Source organism: Camarhynchus parvulus, chromosome 5 (genome assembly GCF_901933205.1).
Source record: "Camarhynchus parvulus chromosome 5, STF_HiC, whole genome shotgun sequence".
In the NCBI taxonomy this organism is placed as follows: Eukaryota; Metazoa; Chordata; class Aves; order Passeriformes; family Thraupidae; genus Camarhynchus; species Camarhynchus parvulus.
In genome coordinates this window covers 16,908,911-16,932,363 of record NC_044575.1, presented here as the reverse complement: position 1 = coordinate 16,932,363, position 23,453 = coordinate 16,908,911, and the positions used below count along the sequence as shown (strand labels likewise).

Sequence of the window (23,453 nt, the reverse complement as noted above, 5' to 3'; positions counted from 1 at the left end):
CCTGAAGGCAGGGGTCTCTGTTGAACGGTTTCGTTCCAGGACAGGGTGTGTGCAATGACCGTATCAGGTGTATGAGTGAGTGTGTTATGACTGTATGAGGTGTATGTGTAAAATTGCCTTTCACAGTGTCCTGCTGCTGCAGGGTGGGTCAGACTGGCTCTCCTTCTCTGCTCATGCCAATGAAAATAAATTGCCCCATCATGACTTGTGAGGAAAGCAGCGTTCTGTCATCCTGTGTATAATGCCACCAGCCAGCAGTGTTGGAAACAAATCCAGCCTTTCCTGTGGTTTTGGACGCTGCTTCTAGGCAGGTCAGAGAGCCAGCTGGGCAGGGAGGTAGCAAAGCTGTCACTTCTGCAGTCTTCTTACTCATGGCTGCTGAAAGGAGCTCTTCTCTGAACAGTGGGCAGTGTGTGTTTTTCCTGACCCTTTCCTCTCCCTCCATCCCTTGATTACATAAGACAGCCCTGTTGCTCCTGCCAGAGAAGGTGCTGTTTACTTTTGCAGCTCATGGAAGAGAAGAGGCATAGTGCATTCGGTATTTTGTACCAGACACTTTTTACACCCCTCCCATTTAATTTCATTTCTCTTTTCTCTTTAAAAACTTCACAGAGAAAACAATGATGCTTTAATGACACAGGAGGAGAGGAGAAGAAGGAGCCTTCTCTCTTAGTTTTTTGTTACTTATGTGTGCCACTGATGAAGTCAAGTGTGTGAGTGTCAGTGTCTCTCTGCACAGTGGTGTCGAACAAGTGCCTCAAATCTGAGTTATACTGGGGGTAGCTGAAGGGGAGGGTCATGGGCAGGGCTGAGGAGAGGCAAACACTGAAAACTGGAGCTGGGAGCAACTGAGAGAAGGGGGCTGCAGCTGTCCTAGTTCTGTCCCCTGCCTGTTTTTTCTTGTTTTATTTTTGCCAATTCAATAGCAGAGCACAGGAGCAGATACCAAGTGTGATTTAAGGGGGCTAGCTGCCTTCTGCTTGCAAGAGGACCTCAAGCCTTCTGGGCTTGTTTGTGCTCTCATTTCATGCTGGTCATGCTGTTCTCAGTGATCAGCCTTGCCTGCCCCCGTTTTCTCAGGTTTATACAGCTGCTCTGTCTGAGTTTTCCTGCATTGCTGGAGATTTCCCTCACCACTTCTCTGTGTGTTTAGGGCCAGGAATGTTGGGACATAAAATCTCCCTGTGCTGTTTTCCTTGTCATTGTTATGCTGCGATCAGTTTGTGTTCTGAGAACACCTATGGTTATCAGTCATGTTCATGAGTAGGTCAAACCTCTGCTAAAAGAAGCCTTATATTATGAGATGTGAGGAGTGAGGCAGAAAGTGAGGTGCCAGCAATTCAGCGTAAGGAGCTATGGCTTGAGTCCAGGTTGTGGTGCCATATTGCATCTGCTTGGCTGGTCCGTGTCCTGGTTGTGCCTTTGTTGTTTCCCCTGAGCATCTGAGTTGATTGAGCAGGAGTGAGTCACTGCAGTGTTTCTGGGTTACTAGTGCTGCCTTTCTGAGCTTTCTGCCGGGGAATGGAACTGCTCTGAAGTCTCTTACGTAGAACGATCACAGTAAGGTCACCCATTCATGCCTTTGACCTGTTACTTTTCCCTTGGTATGATATTGTTGCTATTTCCAAATAGCAATGTTTTCTTAGAAAAATTGCAATTCAGTTCTTAAAAAAAAAAAGAAAAAGTTGTCTTTGCTGGAGACTGGCATTTGGGTGAAGCTTACATTTATCCTTGTGCATGTGGTATGGGCTGTAAACAAGGTTTATCCTGCTGTTTTCCTGAAGGAGTCACAAAGCAGCTTTAAACATAGATTTCTGTGTCTCTCTGGGAAGTACATTTACTTTTATCCAAATTGAGCATTGCTACTCAGATTTAACAACAGTACAGGCTAAGTAAGAGAGCATAATATTAATCCCGTCTAGTTGACCATGTGTAGTTCAGCTGTTCCTTGTACCTGCCACTTAGTTGATGGGTCTGAAATACAAGGTGCAGAGATGGTAATGTCTAGATGATGACTTCCATCTTGGTGGTAAGAGATGTCCATCCTTCTGCATTTCCTTTAGAAAAAGCTGACTGTGGTCATCTGCTAAACTTCGGTATTTAATGAGTGCCTAAAGCTGGGCTGGATGGAATCAAACCTAGTGTTGGAGAGCAGTGCATGGGAGGCCTGTAGTGCATGTCACTTTCTGCAGCTCTGGTGCTACTTGGGTTAAAGAAAACTCTGCTTATACTTCTGTAGAGCTGCTAAAATCTGGTTTCAAGTTGAATCTATTTCTCTCTTTTTTTTTCTAGTCCAGAGCCTGGTCCTATGCTGCTAGGGATATGAAGGGAGATGCCTTTTGTTTTGCATGGTTAGCAGCTCAACAAGCAGCATTTAGCTGACATTTGACCCTCAGTGTGGCATAGCACTTGCCTCTATCTCAGGCCACTGGTAATGATTACCCAAACTCAGGCAGAGACCTCAAATAAGGCAGAGTCTTGACCACAGGAACTTCCTAAGAGAGGCCAGAGGATGTTGGTAACATCTACAGCAGAAAGACAATGCATGGTGTGACACCTTGCCAGTTCCTATTTTCCCTGCACTTTCTTGCTGTTTGTCACTTGTTCAGGATCAAGCCTCTCTTCTAGACCTTCTTATCTATTCCCACACCCGGTCTGAGGACTGGAGTTGAGCAGAGAAACATTGTGTCAGCCCAAAGTTGTACTAAATAAATGAACAGAGGGGATGCTTTCCTTAACCTTTCCACTCATTACATCTGCTTGTGATGTACCACTCAACCACTGGGTGTCTCTGGGCCATGCACAGCTCCAGGCAGCATCTAGTCCCTGGAAAGCTGGCACTGGTTACACTTGTTTTGGTTTGTGGCTGCAGTTTTTGTTCTTGTTTTGAAGGGCATCGTGTTCCTTTCTGGACTGTCCACCCAGAATGTGTCTTCCCCACCCCTGACCATGGAGTAGGGCGCACACTGTGGGAAGGCAGCACCCTGGATTGCCAGTAGCTCCTGTTCAGAGGCCAGCAAATTCTCCAGCCTGATTTTGCTCTGTTGCTGTTTCTGAACACCATATGTCTTACTGCACTGGGCTGTGTGGGGGTCTAGAATAGGAGAATGTAAGCACAGCAGCTTTGCTACCTTTCCCTTTTCCCCTTAGTTGTGACAAGTTTACTCTTGCATGCACACCCAAGTAGATAAATAATCTGTCTCTCAATAGAGCTCTGCTAGCCACAGTATTTTCTTCAATTCCATGGAACGAGTTAGTTTTTCATTATGATGCTGAAAGGTAAAAGACAGACTATTCTCTACTTTAAGAATGCAGTGATAGAAGGTAAAGCTTTCATTAAACATGCCTGGGAGAATTTATATACATAAGTATCTGGACCGTAGCTAATATATTTTGAACGACAAGGGAAGAACACAGCTTTGTAATAGCCAGCATTTTGTGTTTGGATGGTTAATCAGCAGTACAGAAAAATAATTGAATTAATTCTTTCATGGACTAAGTGCAAAAAAGAATTCCAAACTATTAATGTCTCTTGCTGTAGGGTAGTTCTTCTCTTTTTTCATCCTACAGCCATCTAGGGTTGACATCTCTGTGGTTTGCAGGTGATGGTATCCATGTTGCAGCTTTCATTGCTGGTAAACAGCTGACCTGTTTCCTGCTGACTTGGCTTTGAGTTGGTACCTGGTTATGCTGGATGGTGCTTTGTCATTAAATAGATAAATTCACCAGCAGTGGGATGCACTGTTTGGTTCCAGCACTTGCTTATGTGCTCTTTGCATAAATGGTGAGATAGGATTTTGCTGGTCTCAGGCTGGGATTTGAGCCTGCCTGGGGTGGGTACTGGTAAGTTTTGGGGGTGGTCAGGATATTACTCGGTGCTTTGCTGTGGGATGTCTGGCAGAACAAGTGCTGGAGCTGGGATTAACTGATTTTATAGATTTCAAGCAGTCATTGAAGTAAGATGAGCAAAGGTGAGTATGTTGTGTTCAAGACTGAATAATAGGAGTAATATTTTTTTCTGAATTGGTTTGATGGCAGCACTCAAGTACTGCAGTGGATAGAAGAAACACACTGCACATAAGCTGCTGGTAATAACTTGCTATAGCATTCAGAGCAGCATGCTTTACAGTTTTATGAGAGCTGAAAGTTCTAACTGTACAGACATAAAATAATTCTGGTCAGCTGCTTGTGTACAGGGCTTAGCCTTGCACAACATGAACTAGAGCTCTGTCCATAAATTAAGCACTTGGGTGCCAAAGATGCATTACCAGCTTGGTTACAAGCTGCTGTGTAGAGACAGCTATAGTGTTTGGCTTGGATAAACACCCCACTTCTGGATATGTGAGAGGGATGGCTCTGTGCTTGCCCAGATCATTGGGATGTAGGATAGTGGTTCACAGTCTGTGGCAGAAGACCAGGAGCTGGGAATCAGGACAGTGCTGTAGTTTCCATACTATGGAGTCAAAAGAGGATGTCTGACCAAATAGGATGGGTTACCCAGGACTTTTGGAACAGTCAGGGTTGAAAACCATGAATCCAGTAATTGTATTGCAATTAAAAAAATGTTTATAAATCTGCCCCTTGTCTTGCCTTGGAAACTCTCAATGCTCAACCACGTACAGGTACAAATACGAGTTACAGATCTGACACTGGTTTCTGTTTATTCCTCCTCCATTTTCAGTCTATAGAAGTTATTTCACTTCCATGGAGGCAGAAGCTTGGGTTTTATTGGCACCAATCCATGTGGCTGTGTGCCGCTGTATTGGGGAGTGAAGGGTCATGCTGCTGTATTTTCCTGTTACCAGTGTGTTTCAAAGAAAGGACCAATTTGCTTTTGGAAGGTGCTATATAAACTTCTTTAAGTAGTCGAAATTGCCATATAATAGAGAGAATGTTTATCATAAAAACAAAACATTCCTTGTATCACTTGCCAGACACACGGTAATGGAGGAGCTGAATGGAACAGGCCCATATGGATGTAACATGGATAAATTGCTGCTGCTGAGGCGGTGAAAAAAGGGGAAATGGGCAGAACTTTTCAAAGAAGAGAAAGTAAATATCCTGTATCATTTATGCTCCTGTAGTCTGGATCTCTATTCAGCAAAGTACTGACAAATCCCTGTTCAGCTGAGCATTCAGAGGTACATTTCCAAAAGTTTTCAAGTCTATGAAGGCACTGAGAGCAGCACTTCAAAGGGCTTTCAAAGTGTATTTGTTCTAGATACCTTGTACCTAAAAGGTCCGTGGAGAATTTCCTCCTTAGTCCTTGTTAGTCCCTTTCCTTGGCTCTGAGATCTGTCTTGCATGGGTCTGCCTTAGCCAAGGCAGAGCAGCGTGTGCCAAAGAATTTCTCTGAACTGAGGCCTTTATGATATCACAGATCAAAAAAAAAGAATGATGAGGAGCAGAACCAAGCAGAACAGGGTTGTTAGTAGGGCCAAGCACACAGATAAGAGAGGATGCCAAGCCCAGTGGTCCTGCCCCCATGGGCAGCAGCTCAGGAGCTTGCACTGGGCTGGTGGGGCTGTTTTGCTTCGTGCAGGCATTCTGTGTGAAGTACACTGCAGAGATTTGAAGGTGTCACAGCCATTAACTAAGTGGGAACTTGAATGACAAAACGCTCCCCTTACGCTGCTTAGGCTTGGCAGGAGGAGAGGTGTCGGGGCGCTGCTGCTGCTGCGGCGCCTTTCGGAGCCGTGGGAGTTTGTGACAGAGCGGAGCAGGTGTGAACACTCCAGATCATGACTAAGTGACGTCTCGGCTGATGAAAGAGTGCTGTTTTCTTCCTTTCCCTTCAGTGTTTTCTTCCAAATATAATTTGTCTCCATTATGTATTTTTCTCTCTTATTTACGGTTACTGATGGCTTGCAGGTTTGTCAGCCTATTCCTGCTGCAGGCATGGAAAGGAGGGAAATAGTCTTTGCTCCTTTGGTTATCAGAGAACCCATAAGCATTGAGGCACTCACAAGGGAAGAAAGCTCTTGATCTGGGGATTATGTCCTCTGAATGGAAGAAGATTGGCAAGGTCTGTCTCTAGCATACTTGGAGCTGGGAATGGAATCCATGTCTCCTGGGTGCTTAATCCAGATTCCCAGGTTCTAAAAGGCACACTGTGTGGCAGTCTTTGCTGGCCTGCTGGTTTTTATTTTTTTATGTGTTATATATTTTAGCTGCTGCTTTCTGGAAATAACTATTATGTTGTGGCAATTTCAGCTGGGGAATTTTACAACTCGGGTGTGCAAGTAAATGGAATGAAAATCTTTAAGACCTGAGGTTCCTAGTAGAAGCTGGGATTCTCCTCCTGAAGCTTGTGGATTGACACAAAGTCTGGAGGAAGTAGGCTTACAAATCTCTTACTTAGGTTTCCAAAATTGCCCCCGGCTGCAGATTTAACTGTTTTTTAAAAATGTGTTTCAGTATTGACTTCCCATACAGAGCAGCCATTAATGCTGCTGGCTTCTATTTTCCTTATGCCAGGGAAAAACAGAAAAGAGTAGGATGAGGAAGACCAAGGATTTTTCTTGCCCTTTTGGCGTGCATCCATTTCTTTTGTAAAGTACCAACTCATTTCTTAATCCATGTAGGTTTCCCGACTGTTCCTCAAGGCACTGGATCAGGGTATTTGGAGCAGCTGGCACAAGTCATAAAGAATAGAAGCTCCTTCATTACACCTGCAGTTGGGATTTCCCATTGCCTCTCAAAGGTATGTTTGTATACAGAAATAGGAGATGTTTGACTTCTGGGTAAACAGAACTATACTTATTAGATGAGGCTTTTTAGTCATTCTTATTTTCCTCATCTGAAAATATCTGCATGAAACCACTTGCTGTTTTAAATGTACTGAGTTTGTGTGGCCAGGTTTCGTATTGGTAGGAGGCTACAGGGATGTCTTCTGTGAGATGCTGCCAGAAGGTTCCCCCATATCTGACAGAGCCAATGCCAGCTGGCTCCAGGATGGACCAGCCAGAACCAGCTGTCCCAAACTGGCCAAAGGGATATTTCAGGCCATGTGATGTCTGCTCAGCAATAAAACCTAAGAGAAAGGAGAAGCAGGGTGGCATTTGTTACTATGACAATTGTCTTCTGGAGAAACCTTCTATACATACTGAAGCTGTGCTTCCTGGGAAGTGGCTGAATATTTTCTGCTGATGTGAAGGAGGGAAATAACTTTTATTTTCCTTTGCTTCCATGCACAGCCTTTGTTTTTTCTTTATTAAGCTGCCTTTATTACTCATAATATTTTAAAATCCTATTTTCTTCTCCCTGAGTCGTGTTGAGGAGGGAATTGATAGGGTAACTTGGTAGGGACCTGGTATCAACCCACCACACTGAGACTTTTCGCCTTTAAAAGACAGATGTTCTTATTCAAGTGTGCAATTTAAGAAGCACTCTGTATGCTATAAAGTACATTGTACAAAGTTTGTCCTGTAAACAGTGAGGGCTCTTGAAAACGTGACCTTTAAACATGGAAATAAGAACCTGATTTTCAGTTAATAACACCCAGTGCTATACATGTGAGCACAAACCTGATCCTCACATACTATATAGTATAGTGTATACTACTAACCTTGAGCTTTGGGTAGGAAAGTGTATGTTAATGTTAATTTTTTTTGTTGAGTCAGAGTGCACACAGAATGCACTGGCATTTGCCTTAAAGCCTTTTTTGGCAGAATTTCCTGTAAGGAACCCAATCAATGTATCTGCCTGGAGGACAGGGCACTTTATATTACCATAAAATAAATTAGTAAATTAGCCAAAATGTTGCCTAGTTCTGCAAATAAAACAGTGGACTGGTGGCTGAAGATTTATCTTTATTCAGCCTGACTTCCACTTACTTTGCCTGCTTATTTCCAACCTGAATTTGTCCCCTAAATGTGTTGCAAAAACGAGTACTTCTACGTAATAAAAAATAAAAATAATTCAGATGCCACTTGTGTGAAACAGTTAAAATATACTACTTGGTATAACTTCTTTCAGTCACTTTTGAACAAGCATTTTGGAAGCGATACCAAACCTCTTGTGTGTTGGGGATTTTGAGCAGATACCTACATTGTGGAAATTGAGACAAGATTTCTTTGGGTTCAGGTTGGCTTGTATTGCTTTCTGCAGAGCATCCTTGCACCTTCCAAGTATGTAGTACTGGCCCTTTGTAACAAATGCAATGTGAATTCAACTATGGGCTGCTGTTCGTGCGCTGATGTTGGACAGTGAAATTGCCTTATGGGTATGTTTTTGAAACTAATTCTTCTGGTTATCCCACCTTACTGCACTTGGTTAATGAAGTAGCTTCAGAGTATTCGATTCATTTTTGGATAAAACTAAACTGGGAGCTCTGTTCCAGGAGCACATATGTCACTAGTCTGGTCCATGTGCCGCATCTCAAACTGTGAATGATGTGGATCATGGGGTCCTTGGGAGCAGCTTCTTTGCTTTACAGGTTTGTTCCTAGACAGCTTACTTCTCTTTCTGGTTGATGGGAATGACTTGTGTAAGGTTGGTGGTGCTCAGCTGGGCTGGGAGGACAATGCAGGTGCTGTGAACAAGCAGTGCATGGAGCAAAAGTGCATTTTGCTGCCATACATACCTGAACACAAGGAAGGTTGAGGATGTAAAAGCTGAGTACAGCCTTGGTTGCAGTGGCTGTGAGATGGAGCTCAGGATCCCGAGTGGAGGAAGTAAAACAAAAAGCGGGATCACATTTCTGGACTTGACATGAAGCACCACTAGATGTTTCTGGAGCTAAACAGGGTTTTGATTATATACTGAGCAACCAGAGGAGATTACATTGAAAACCAAATTTGCAAAACCTTCTAATGTGTTCATATTTGTGTCTAGGTCATAGTTTTCTTGGGAGTGCTATTCTTTTACTACTTTCTGCCAGAAAATCCTGTTAGGGCTTGGGACAAAAGACGTGCTTTATTGGGGTCAGATGCATGTGAAAGAGGGTGCTGGCTCTGGCTGTTGCTAGGCTACACTTGTGTGCTCACACAATAAAAGAAATTCTTATATGTTGGCAGTGTCAAAGTATTTCACTTGATGCATGATGTCAGTCAATGCTGTTGAATAATGAGTAGATGTGGTTAATTTTTCATGTGATTGGCAGTAGCTGAACTTGCTTCCAAGTTAGTCTAATGCCTCGTAATTGAAGGTAATGAAAATACTTCCTAGAAAAGATATTTTTAAGTAATTAATAGATGTTTCTGAATCTGTGCTTTAAAGGGAGACCCTGCTTCTCACAAACCAAGAGAGTTTGTTGATATTCAAGGATTGTTTCCTTGAGGAATGCATTCTGATAAGCAAAAAATCAGGCAAAGGGTGCAAGAAACCCGTGTGTGTGGAAAAAAAAGAATAATCATTACTCAAGCACAAGCAGGAAATACACAGGAGATGGAAGCAGGGTCATGCCACTTGGTATTAATATAGAGAGGTTGTCAGAGTAAGTAGAAATGAGACAAGGAAGGCCAAGGTCCATCTGGAATTAAATTTGGCCAAGGATGTCAAGGACAACAAGAACGGCTTCTTCAAATACATCAATAATGAGAAAAACTAAGGATAACATCAGCCTGTTACTGAATGGAGGAGGGACCCTGGTTACAGAGGACACAGAGAAGGCAGAGATACTGAACATCCTCTTTGCATCAGTCTTCACTGACAAGATCAGCCCTCAGGAGTCTCTGACCCAGAGACCAGAGTTAAGGGAATGCTGGAAGGAACGCTTTCCTTTGGTCAAGGAGGATTGGGTTAGAGAACAGCTAGGCAAGCCTGACATTCACAAGTCCATGGGCTCTGGTGGGATGCATCCACGAGTGCTGAGAGAGCTGGAGGGACCATAGCCAGGCTGCTCATGATCATCCTTGAAAGGTGATGGAGATCAGGAAAAGATCTGCAAGAAACCTGTGTCATCCCCAGTCTTGAGAAAGGGCAAGGAAGACCCATGGAGCTACTGGTCAGTCAGCCTTACCTCAGTCCCTGGAAAGGTGATGGAGCCCCTCATTCTGGAGGCCATTGCTGTCCACATGGATGGCAAGAACGTGATCTGGAGCAGACATCATGGATTCACTTAGGCTCATCCAAATCATGCTCATCCAACCTGATTGCCTTTTAGAATGAAACAACTACCTGGATGGATGAGGGGAGGGCTGTGGATACTGTCTGCCTTGACGTCAGCAAGGCTTTCAGCACTGTTTAGGAGGATGTTGTGACAGACAAACTCAGTAAGTGTGGCCTGGATGAGTGGACAGTGAGGTGGGTTGAAAACTGGCTGAGTGGCAGATCCCAGAGGGTCATGATCAGCAGCACAGGGTCTGGTTGGAGCCCTGTCACTGGTGGTGTCCCACAAGGGTCAATACTTGGTCCAGGATTGTTTAACTTAATTCACCAATGGTTTGATGAAGGGGTAGAAGAGCTTCCTCAGCAAGTTTCCTGCAGACACAAAACTGGGATGGTGCAGCCCTTCAGAAGGACACTGACAGGGAGCTTCTGAAATTCAACAAAGGCAGGTGAGGGTCCTGCATGTGGGGAGGAATAACCCCTGCACCAGCATAGGCTGGTGGACAAACAGCTCAGTGGGCAAGGGCCTGGGGGTCCTGGTGGACAACAAGCTGTCCATGACCAGCAGCACCCTTGTGACCAAGAAGACCAATGGTACCCTGGGGTGCATTAGAAGAGCATTGCCAGCAGGCTGAGGGAGGTGATTCTGCCCTTCTGTTCTACTTGTGATCCTGCCCCTGGTGAGACACATCTGCAGTGCTCTGTCTGGTTCTGGGCTCCTCAGTACACGAGAGACATGGAGCTCCTGGAATGGATCCAGAGGAAGGCAGCAAAGGTGACTGTGAGAGGGCACCATCTCTCTTAGGAAAGGCTGAGGGAGCTGGGGCTGTTCATCCTTAAGAACAGATGAGTGAGAGGCGACCTCATCAGTATTTTATTAGTACCTGAAGGGAGGGTCTCAAGGATCAGCCAGGCCCTTCTCAGGGGTGCCAACCAACAGGTCATAGAGCAGCAGGCAGAAACTGATGCACAGAAATTTTCATCTGAACATGAAGAAGAACTTTACTGTATGAGTGACTGCATTGAAGCAGGTTGCCTAGAGAGGTTGTAGAGTTTCCTTAACTAGAGATACTCAAGAGCTGTCTGGATACAATCCTATGCCATGTGTTCTAGGACACAGCTGGTTCAGCAGGGACATTGGACTAAATTATTCACTGTGGTGCCTTCCAACCTTTACCCATTCTTTGATTGTGATTCTATGCAAATATCTTCATTCACACTCTGAAAGTGAATAATGCATTTTTTCTGTGAATTTGCATTTCTTACGAGCTCCAGGAATTTAGGAATAGCAGCAATTGTGAATAAAGCAGATCTATTTTTATTAAAAGAACCATGAATTGGATGTCTCATTCAAAACTTTAAAGTATTTTATATAGAATGTGTCATTGCCTGTCCTAGCTTCAGTATGAATCAGCATCAGGATGTGGATTTTTAGTGTATATATGTATTACTGCTATTTGTGTCTCTGTTCAGGAATTCAGAGTAAGGTGAGGGCCAGCTTGCATCCTTTTACCCCTGACAAGAAAATGGAACAATGCATAGAATGCAAAAAGAGTTTCAGCCTTGTCTCTGAATGTTCTTTCATCACATGTTATTGTCCTTGAACATCTATTCTGTGTAATCACTGGAATACTTAGGATATTGAGGGGTAACTGAGCAGTCCTGCTTCCCTAATTCAAATGAGCTGCTCTGCTCTCAGTGCAAGTCTCTCACTTACAGTGCATGCGGATAAATTGAATGTCTTCAAGATACTGTCCTTGTGTCTGTCCCAGGAGAAGTCCAGGTGATTTCTCTGAGCAGTCTTATAGCACTTTTGCTTTTTGTTTCAGCCCTGTGTTGATGGGATTATGAAAGGTACTGCACGTTTAAGCTAAAAGCCACATTAAGAAATACCTATGGGCTATGCCACTTATGGAACAGTATGGTTTGACTTCTCTGGGACTTCTGGGCTTTTGTTCTGTTTGTAGGCTTGATGTCTGTCTGGAATCAGACAGAACTTGTTATGCTGTGAGGGCAATAATTCAGGAGGCACAAAACCATTATGTAACGCGGATTTCTGACTCAGAGAATATTAGGATTGGAATGGACCTTAAAGATCATCTGCTCCCAGCCTGCGACTGCCATGGGCAGGGACACTTCCCACTAGACCAGGCTGTTCAGAGCTCCATTTGGCTTGGCGTTGAACGCTGCCAGGGTTGAGGCATTCATTCTTTCTCTGGGCAACCTGTTCTCTTGCCTCACCATCCCTAAAGTAAAGAATTTCTTCCTGATATCTAAGCTAAATTTCCCCTTTCAATTTGTACCCATTACTTTTTGTCCTGTCACTACAGCTCGTGACAGATTCCTTCTCTGGCTTCCCTGTAGGCCCCCTTCAGATACTGGAATGTTGATGTGAGGTCTCCACACAGCCTTCCCTTCTCCATGCTGAACAGCCCCAACCTAGCTCCTTACAAGGGCTCTTGTCTTACAAGGGGGTATTGTAGCTTCCCCATAGGCTGTACATCTATTCATTTCCTGCTGCTTCTAAATCAGGTGGTGTTTTCTTGCTCTCAGTAATATAATTTGGCTTTGAATTTCCCCTGCTGCAAGGCTAAAGCTCTGAGTCTGTGGAAACTATGGTGTATCTCTTGTTCTTGCTTAATGCACCTAGACAAAATGGGAAATAACACCCTGTCTAAGGAGTTGTGTATTGCTGCTCTTGAGCATCAAGTTTCTGCTTTTGCTTGTGGACTTAGCTGAACCCAGAGGTGACATCTAGAAGATATTTCTCAAAGCTTTCGTCTGAGCACTGCAGTGCTGCTGTGTTTGCCAGTGAAAGCTCCTGGGGAGGTAATGAAGGACTGTTAGAAGCATTAAGTGCTCTGTGGGATAACAGCAATACCTTGTGTGCTGATGAACATGTAAGCTAGAAGATCAAGTCTTTGCTTCCCCTGCATTTTAAAGAAGGGCAGTGAGCAGGGAATCCCTGAGAAGTTCAGCATCATGAAGGAAAAAATTCAAGTAATTTCCCAATCACTTTTGTCTGTGTATTTTTTTTTTTTTGTTTTTGATTTAAAAAGATAGCAAGACCTTTTTAAGGACACAATTTCTAAACTATAAATATTTTTGTTAAGTAAGAATTTTTGTCTTAAATTCAGTTTTTTCTAATTGCTGCCTTCTGGTATGAATAGAGGGAGAGTAAAATGACAGCTGTAGGAATTTTGCTAGAAGTGACATTTCAAGTGAATTTTGCCTATGAGGATGGCTAACAGCTGATCCTCATGCATTGCTTGAGAGATAATGGGACTGTCACAACATTCATATCTACTGCCGTTTGTTTTCATTGTTTAATGTGCATGATCACTGGAGCTCATAATTAGAAAATAAGTTCCTTTTAGGAATATGCCTTATAAAGCAGAACTCAAAATTAGTATCATTATGAATACCACCATGTGTATGACTCCAACAAATATGAGGACCTAGCCATTGTTTGCTTTTTTTCATTTGCAATCATCATATTATTCCCCTTGTGGCCCTTAAATGTTGGCCTGATTTTGACTTCTGTAGGTAATTGTCTAATACAACTCTTTTCGAATGGAAGCTAACCTCCAAGTTAATTTTGCTCTCTGAAGTGTTCAGCTTCTTAGGCAGATGTGTATTTAAAGGCTTGGGTTCTTGCTGCAATGATTAAAGCATTGGGGAATATTGTATTGTACTCACGGAAGTGAGCACGTTCACTCGCTCACTCATTCTGACTAACCTCCTGGGGAAAGATGAATTTCAAGATGCTGTGTTCTCGTGGCTTTTGTCCATCCTCTTTTGTTTAACAAGTCACAGTACTGATTTGTGCTTTGGTTAATGTTTGTGTAGGCCAGACCCCTTGGTAGTCTGATCTGTGCCTGTGACTATGTTGGCTCACTGGTTTTGTGTGTGTATTTTGACTGCTGGAAATTCTCTTGGTACATGCATTCAAATCTACTCTGTGTTGCAATTACTGTGTTGGCTCTTTTGATGAGAACCAAAGGTGTCCCGTGGGGGAAATTTTGGCAGAGGGCAGCTCTGGATGCCTGCAGCAAGGCTGTTTGTAGCCTAATTCCCCTCATTTCCATTTGATGGCACAGTACCAGGCTTGTTCTAAGACTTTGATGGTCAATTAATTTGTTCTTTTCTGTTCTTGAATTGGAAGCTAATTGAGTAATTGTGAAGGGTGCCAGATTAAACTCTGTTTTTGCTTGGAGTGCCAGTGAAAATGCCTTTCCCTCACCTATTTCCATGGGAAGCTTGGGAAATGCCTTTCCCTCACCTATTTCCTTGAGAAACTACACTTGAAAAAATGGGCTTCCATGATCAAGCTTTTTGTGAGGTTGTCAGGCACATGCAGACAGTTACCATATGCTGGTAATGCTTGACTCTGTTGGACAATTTTAATCAAATTTGTCTGAAGGTGGAGGTCCCATCTTTTCACCCAAGTAACCTCCTGGCATCCTTTAGCTTGGTGAAAGAGCTAGCCTTACTGCAATGGTGGCAGCATAGAAAATCTAACAGGTGTCAGTGTCCTTGTATGTTTTGGGCATGAGAGACTCAAAGTTTGACTCTCCTTGTGAACATGTTTTATGAGTGTATGGTATTGCTATTTTCCCCCTCCTCTTCCTTTTTTCAAAATACAGTCTGGGCTATAAGGAAGAGATCTGAGGCTGCAGTTACTTGAAATATTAAAGCAACATTTTTTGACAGCATTTTAATTGTGTTTTCTTGCTGCAGTGGTAAAGATGAGTAATTTTTGATTGTGGTCTGCCATAAAAGGGGGGAAAACATTTTCTTATTCAAAGCTCACGGCAGTATTGGTCTGCGTGCTTTAATTGAGGAAGCTTGTAACCTGTTTTGTTGAGTGGTGATGACTCTCTTGGACTGTCAGGAATAAAGTTCTCCCTCTTGCCTCATGATAAACAATGTTCTCTGATTTTCATGGAAGTCAGCCACCACTTTCTTTTTTTTTCTGGACCACTGGCTTGTATGGCTATGGGACAACAGGCAACGTTTGTAGTCCAGTGCTGAGGCCAATCAAACAGTTCAGGAATTGCAGGATTCACATTTGCTCATACAGACTGGTCTGCCTCCCTTGCCAGCTTCATGGGACACGTGGGAGTACAGACTTGGTTGTCCTTTGCTTTGGTGAAATGTGGAATTATGGTTTGGATTTGGTGTTTTGGGATGAGAAGAGGCTAATAAACTGCAGGGTACATTACTGTGGAATTGGGATACAGTCCTGGAAAGGGAAATGCAGCCTTGCTAGGAGGCAGTGGGCTGTTGTGGTCTGCCCTCCCCCATGTTCCCCCTTGCATCACAGAGGGGAATGGACGTGGAAGGAGGGAAGGAAGATGGTCAGATTTTCATAATCTGATAGGTTTTCAAGAAAAATCTTGTACTCTGTTAAATATGCAATAGTTTTTCTTCTTTGCAATATGTGACATCCCATTTCTTGACCTCCCTCTCACCACCATGCTTACATACATTAATCTTTTTGCTGGGAAGTCCTGGCTGTTGGTTGAGTTTTTGTTTTTTCCCCCCATTTAATGTAAAAATTTTTCCTTATCTGATGTTTTATTGCTATTACTTTAGGAAATGCTTGAAAAATATCTTGTTCACTTAAAGTACCTGCTGTTGTTTAGGATTATATGAACAAAATGGAATAAAGAGGATACATATTGCCTTCCTGCTTTCTGAAGAGCACTGATCTATTTTGGGACTTTGGCACTCCACCATCAATACATGAATTCTGTATCAGTTGTCCAAAGATACCAATTGAAATCTTTTTGCACCAATATATTTCCTCAATTTCTGGGCTCCTTTTTCTTTTGCTTGTGAGAAAATAAGGTCCTTTGTACAATTTTGTAAAGGAAAATGTAATAGGGGACCCTGAGAACTTTGAGAAGAGGCAGATGTTAACTTTGGGGATATCTGTGTGTTGCTGCTAACTTACGGATTTGCAGTTCCTCTTCAGATTTTCCATGGGGCAGATGTGTATTTCCCCGCTCCTGCTAATTGCAAACTCTTTCTTTAGGCCCTATTCTGGGGAATTGTGTTCTGGGGAAGATGCTGATTTTAACAAAACAGGAACACATGAGCAGCCTCATGAGGGAGTGTTTCTGGGAGAGCATGAGTGAAGTGCAGAAAGGGAAGGAAGGGTCTGTGCTTTGGACAGTGGTGGCTTGCACTGGTGCCTGGAACGTGCCACAGCCATGTCTTGAGTAGAATGTGCCTCTTAGGAGGAGGTGGTAGCAGCTGTCTAGAGCTAGTTATGGTGTCTTTTCCATAGCATTGTCTACAGGGACTTCCCAAAGGAAGGTTGCTTCTCTTAGCTTTGAGATTGTCCGTGGGTGTCAAGGAAATAAATAAAGGTGCTTTTTGTTTTCATAGTTAGAGGAGGTTGAAAAGCAGAAGCTGCTATGGAGGTATTGCAATATGACCTTAAGAAAGAAGGTGGCAGGGGAGTTTGTAGTACCTCTTCCCTTCCCCTCTTCTCCTGTGTTTCAGAGGTGATGTTTCCTGGGCTGCCTGCTGGGTAGCTGGTACGGGATGGCGCAAGAGTAGAACAGAGCAAGTTCTGTAGAACAGGGCAAGTTCTGGCAGCTGGTGTCAAACACAGCAAGAAGGCAGTGATTCAGGAACAACCCTTCTGTCTTAACCACGCATTTCTCCTGAATTCTTGAGTGGTGCAATGCTGATACTGTTGGTTCTTAATTCATGTGATGTTCTACCAAGCAACACAAGAGATGACAAATGGCGTAGTGGGGTCTTTGTTGACCAGTGCTTATTGCAGTGACTAAAACGGCCTTGCAAGCTCATTAACTGGCTGGCAGATCTTGCTGTGTAGCTGCATTGCCTGAGTGTGTGGCCATGCAGGGTTGCACAGCCCAGGGCAGGGAAGAGGACTGCAGTGCTGTAACTGGGGAGAGCCTGCTCCCATCTTGTCTTACCTGATGGTGGTTTAGCTTTGGGCAGTCATGACTGTGCTGAGGTCAGAGTGACAGCTGACTGGATGTTTTCTATAGAACTGTCATGCTGTTGGTTTTCTGGTTGTCCCCCAGGCAGACAGGGTGTTGGGTGTGCAGTCTGACTGCTTGTTCTTGGCCTGGTGTCACTTGTTAATTACTATGGTGAAAGTTTAGAGGAAGAAGAATCTGGTGGTTGATGTATGAAAAGTTGTCCCTAGGAAGGTAGATGTGAATTCCCAAGTGGAGCCTACGTGCTCCATACCTGACTTGTCACTAATACAGCAGACAGAATAATGAAACTCTAAGGCTATTTCAGTGGAGTAGTTAGAATATGAAGCAAGAGCTGATGAAATCTAATAAATAAAGCATCTTGATCCATTAAAGCCTTTGCCTTCACTGAAAATATTCATATTCTTAAGTTCTTTGTTGGATTAGGGTAATATCCTCTAAATAACCTGGCTGATAGAACAAAGGAAGAGAATTTTAGGGAAGTATAAGCAATCAGCAGTAATAGAAATTTTTATTTTTTTCAGTTCTCTTCTGAGGTTAAAGTAACAGGAACCAGATGTAAAATAGCAGATATGTTTAGGACTTGATTTCACATTGTCAATTACCATGTCGTGTCTCCGAGAGAACGGAAGGCAGAAAGAGCTGCGTGCTCTGCCAAATGGGCAGGAATTTTAAATTCTCTTCTGTTTCTCACTTTTGAGAAGCTGAATCCAAAATACCTGTTGCTTGCGCAAGTATCTCTGGCTCATCCACTTGAAGATACTTTCCCAAAGGAAGAGTAGCGTTTATAGTTATTCTCATTAGGTATTGTGCAGTGCTTGTTATCTACAAGTAATTGAAGTTATACAAATGTTCTATAAAACATAACTTTAGAAAAATCCCTTATTTTCAACAGAAACCTTAAACAAAAGCTGTATTAGGCTACTATTATATTAATGATACTATAATTAATTTGCTATTTCCTGACACTTATTTAGAAGTTGGAAGCTCAGCAAAAATGCTTTTGAAAGATGAACAAAAGGGTTTGATTTGCCAAGAGACACGACCTCTTTTGGGGCAAAGAGTGAACCATCACTTTTCTGGAATTTCTCTTGAAACACACTTCCTTCTCATCGCTATAGGTCTCACTCAAACTACTTTTCTGCCTCCTTCTGTTTTGCTAGAGGCTGTTTGCAAATTATGACACTTAATAAATTTTAGCAGGCTGGAAAGGAGGGATGCTGATGGAATTGTGCCTGTCAGTGGGATGTTGTGAAAGTGTCTCTTTTAGGACTGTTTACGTAAATTTTTAAGGGATATCCCAAGAAAAGGATGATAAATGTACCTTACACAGAGAAATCTTTTCCCATTAAAAATCTATGATGCTTGTCATTATTTGTATACCACAGCAAACTAGAGACCAGAAAGGTACTGACAGCATAACTTTGGTGTGTTGTTTTGTTTTTAAATCAGCTCCCTTTCTTGGGAACCTCTGAGTTCTAATTAGACTGAGTCCTGCATGAAATGCAGGTGCTACCAGCTGGAGTGAAGAAAGACATGGATTTGTTTGCAGGTGTTGGGCTGACCACACCACGGTGTCTCTCTGGAGCAGCTAACTCTCCGTTTGACTGACAATTTTGTTTCTTGGCTTTCTTGGGCTTCCACCAGCCCAACTAGAAAAATTACAAAGTTGAGTCTTACTGAAGAACAAAATGCTGCTGAGTGAAATGATTTAAGTACATGTGTTACAGTTAGGCAATATCAGGATGTGAGGGAAGAGGGGAGCAAGAGTCAGTTCCTAAAGAGAGGTGCTTGCTTCAGTCTTAAAGATTATGTGAGAGATAATTTCCTTTCCTAAGGGAAGGAAAGGGTGTCTCTCTGAATCCTTTTAGCTGGAAGGCAGGTGCTGTGGAGAAGCTCCTTGCATTGGATAAGTTTGTGTTCTGTCTCTGCACAGAGCCCTTCCAAATCCTCTGTGTATGTGAGTTTGTGTGAGATGACTCTCAGGGGACCTTAATGTTGCGGTTACCATGGGAGCCAATTCAAAGTGGATTGTCATGCCATCAGAGCTAAAAGATATGTGTAAATCTGTGCTAGCATTTTGCAGATGTTTGGGATTTTGAAGATTTCTTGCAAGAAAAGTATTTCTATTATTTATGTAGGGATATTACTTCTTTGCATGTTAAGCATTTCTGAAATCAGCCTGGGTCTGTGGTAGACAGGACAGATAGACAATCCAAAGTGAGTACAGTAGAAGAATTTTAACTTGAGATAGATGTTTCCCCTGGGAATTGTTCTGTTTGGTTTCTGAGTTACTTCTGTCCCATTCCTATAGTGTACTCATTGTAATCTAAGCAGAATCTTTTCTCCTTGCATATCTTCATCCTTTCCACTGTCCTGTTTGTGTTGGCTGACACTTTTACCTGCCACAATTCTCAAGAAAAATCCTCAGCTGGGACTTGGAGGTGCTCATTCTAGAGAAGACCACTGTGGTAAGCACAACATGTTATGCACCTTGGACTTGTTTTTTCATCCATGGAAATCAAATGGTTATTCATGCTGGACCCCTGCAGTTTAAAACATCTGCTTGTCGCTAGAACTTGCTCAGTCACTTTGGACTCAACAGCTTGGGGGCTGAGCTCTGGACCTCCAGGACCTCTAGGTTCCTGTGCTGACAGTGCTTCCAGCACTCACAGCATCTCAGGCCATCAGCATAGCGGAGATGGCAGATGTGCTTCTTTGGAAACTTTTTTGTGTGAAGTTATATCAAATCTCTAAATTTTAATTGCTAATTTATTATAGAAAGAGCAGTTTGTCTCTGACCTACATGTGGGACTCAAATGTGACTTTCTGTCTCTTAGAAGACTTTTTATTGTTGAAAATTTGAAGTGGTATTAGGACTACAGGGATGCTGTTGTCTCTTTCTTTGTAACTTTTTTTTTCTTCTGGTGGTAGTGTGCACTCTTAATTCTTCATGGAGAAGAAAGCTGCATCAATAGGTGGAGAGTTAGGAACTGTTTTATCAGTTGCTCTTTGTAGGTCCCCTGGGGAATTAGAGGAGAGCTCTTTTTGAGCAGAACAGGTTAGGGTTTTATTAATGCCCTCCCTGTAGGATTTTTTTTAATTGTTCTTGAGGTTTTTTTTTTTTTTTTTCAGTACAGAAAAAAACTGGTCTGTGAAAAGAATTTTTAGTATTGAGGTAGATTTTGATGACTTCTCAAAAAAGAATAAGAAAACCCTCAGTCACCTCTGGAGACCATTCTTGTCCTATGCAAAAGTTATGCATTGAAAAATCTAATTCTTTGTTCCAGTGTTATTGGAATTGTTTAATTTAGTTTTCCTCATTTCTTTGGAGGAAGTGTTTTCTGTGCATAAGCTATTACGAAAATTTTACTGTAGCATTCCCTAGATATATGGCATATTCATAATAACATTACTATCCAGGCAATTTCATTCAGATTTTATCAAATACTCTAGGCAGGCCTGTTTCAGGAGCTGGATGTAATGATAAAGATGTGAACACCTCCTTGGTGAGGAAGCTGAATTACAGTAAGAAGTAGAGTATTGCTAAGGAATTGGAAGAGTTGTTCTTCTTCAAGAAGTGTGTAAGCTTTTGTTGCAGGTGACGTGAAAATGAGGGAATCTCCAAAACAGAGAGGATACAAAGGCTGATATCCTATATTGGATAATAAACTGATAGTTCCTGACATGCAGGAATTAAAAAGTGAATCAGTGAAGGATCCGGTTGTACAGTCATGGTGTAATTCAGCAGTCGTATGTCTTGTAAAAACTTCCAAGGACATTTATGGTAGCACAGCTGTTGATGAACAGTTCATGCCCAGGGACATGGTTGTGTCCCCATCCCTGGAGGCATTTTAAAAATATGTAGATGTGGCAGTGCTGGGTTAATGGTTGGACTTGATGATCTTAGGTCTTTTCAGCCTAAACTGTTCTGTGATTTGGTGTTTAGTTTAGTAGAATATTGTTCCAAAAAGATAAAGCCATTCTTTGCAGAAGAGACTGTTTTAATGGAAGGGAGAGGAGGATATTGGTCCTAGTCTGTGAAATGAACTTTTATTGAACATGATGTGCATGAGCACCTTTCATTCAGGGCACACGATTTCAGCTTCCAGCAGAAGCTGTTTGTACCTGTTTAAAAGCTGTTGCCTCAAAACAATGCATACTGCTGTGCATATGACTCTCCCTCAGGGAAGAGAGAATAAACAGAGCATCAGATATTAGCTGCAGCACTTAGTGCACTGCTGGGAGGCACTGGGATACCACAGCGACACAGGCAGTGTCAGAAGCTCTGCAGCACAGCAAAGAAGAGTCTGTGCCAGCAGATGTGTTTGATGTTCACCACAGTGTTTCTCTAGAGCTATGGATAAGCACCTGAGCCAAAAGCATTTTTGCTCCACAGCCCCCAGCTACTCTGTAAATACAGCTAGACCACCTTGTGGCTTCAGCAAAGGCCAAAAAGCAGAGAGGTAGCTCTTTTTAAGATTGAGGCAAGCCATCTCTGCCAGGAAAATTCACCTCAGCATAGCTGGCAAACTTCTGCCTTCCCTGTGCTGCTTGCTGCTCAAAGCAAGCCTAACTTCCTGAGCTAATACAAAACAATTTCTTGATTGATTTTTATGGACAGGATTTTTACAAAACTTGCTTTGGGATTTAGGAACCTACTTGTCACTGGCTTTCCTTGGGGCACAAGCCCATTGATTCACTGTGGCTATCTGGAGAGAGGCTGAATGCTATTACAGCATCCTTCTGAAGGTGCTGGCAGTGCTGTATAAGCAATTCATGAGGCCTTACAGGCAAGGGAGAAAAATGGTTTGCTTTTTTTATCAGTTGTGTATCTGTGGGGGTAAAAAGGCTGCCTCCATAGTGCTGACAGAGTAGACTGTAGCAAGGGTTTGGGGTGTGCAGTGGCAAATGCTGCCAACTGAAGAATGATTGTTGATATTGCAAGGGGTGTTGGTGACAGAGTACCTGCCTTATAAACCAGATTTTTGGTCACTATTTCTTATGTAAAATTCAAATGCTTCCTCTAAAGTAAACTGTAGTTACACAGTTTTTTAGAGAACAGGAAAGATGTTAAAAGGCTATGGGTTTTCCATAATTTTTTTTCTTTTTTTTCCTCTTTTTCTATTTTTTCCCCTTTCCACATAACAAAGCTACTCTGTCCAATCTGGGCTTTTGATTTTCAAATTAATTTCTGAAAGGATTTCCCAATAGAGAATTTCTATTCCTAGCCATGAAAGTCTGAGCTTTAGAAGTAGTGTTTTCATTTAAGAAATTTGATCTGCAAAAATGCTACCTCTGCATGGGCACTGTATGTTAGCACTTTGGGCACGTTCCTGTGCTGATTTCTTGTAAAAGATAGTCTTTTCCCTGTCTTGTTCAAAGAGTCTTTTACTTATTTTTCAGGCCTGAAGCCAGTACTGGTGTAAAATATGATAATGTCTTCAAACTGACAATTACCTGGAGATATTTTTTCTTGGATAAATTTCTCTGCTGTGACTTTCCTGTCCTGTGTGCAGAAAAAAGGCAGCAGTACAATTCTTACCTGCTTTGTTTTGTTTAACCCTGTTTTATGGAAACTTTTCTTCAAGGATCACAGTCATGCATTTGAATTGGGACATCTGATCTCAGCTGTGCTGGAAGGGCAACATAAAAATGACAGAAGCGAGACAAAGTGTAGTGTGAACAAGCTCCAGTAGCTTAGTTTTGGAAAGCTTTGTTCAAGGTATCACATAAATATGACATTATATTGTTTTATGGTTTAAAAAATAAAGAGAGAATTATCTAGGTAATCTTTGCAACCTAGTAAAAATATCATAGTACACAGAAATCGAAGTGCTACAGCTTCCTATGATCTAAATTGGCATCTAATCTTAGTCAGTAGGTGAAACAACACTCGAGCATTTTGTTTATAGTGATTGCTTTTTTTATCACTTAAGAACAAAGTGGTATTTTGAAAACCTTCATAATGTGAATCTGGCAAATAAGGCCATTTAGGTAATAAGTAAAATCTCTGAAGATCAAGGAGACTCAGTGCTTTACATCATATTTATAATTGGCCCAGACCTTTATTTTAATGTTCTGGCTCTGCATCTGACAACTGCTTTGCAGGGAAGACTTACTTGGACCGAAATAATTTTCTGTTTAGAACCTAAACCTGTGTTTTGCATGTTATCTGGGATTTTTTTCCCTCAAATCCAGAAGTTGCTTTTCTTTAAAGGAGATGCTTGACTTTACAGGGCCTGTGGTATCTGTGGAGCAGTTTTTCTCGTCAGTGTAAAACCTTCAATTTACGTTAATTCTGTGTAACTAAAGCTGTCTAAGAACCTTGGTAGACATCTGACTAGTCTTTTAGGGCTTTCTTCTGCGGGTGACAGGGGAAACAAAGGGAGATTCATCCCATCTCAAATAGGGCTGTTG

At 42.4% G+C, this 23,453-nt stretch overlaps 1 protein-coding gene across 4 annotated transcripts in view; it reads left to right on the top strand.

Annotated features, from left to right (window-relative positions):
* TSPAN4 (tetraspanin 4) overlaps positions 1 to 23,453 on the top strand; it is a 416,627-nt gene that overhangs the window by 12,417 nt on the left and 380,757 nt on the right. For 2 of the 4 annotated variants that reach the window (XM_030950220.1, XM_030950219.1), the window contains exon 2: positions 6,585 to 6,703. The exons of the other annotated variants lie outside the window; for them this stretch is intronic. The gene's annotated coding sequence lies outside the window, so the exon portion shown is untranslated. The remainder of the gene's footprint in view (positions 1 to 6,584; positions 6,704 to 23,453) is intronic. 4 annotated transcript variants of the gene reach the window in all.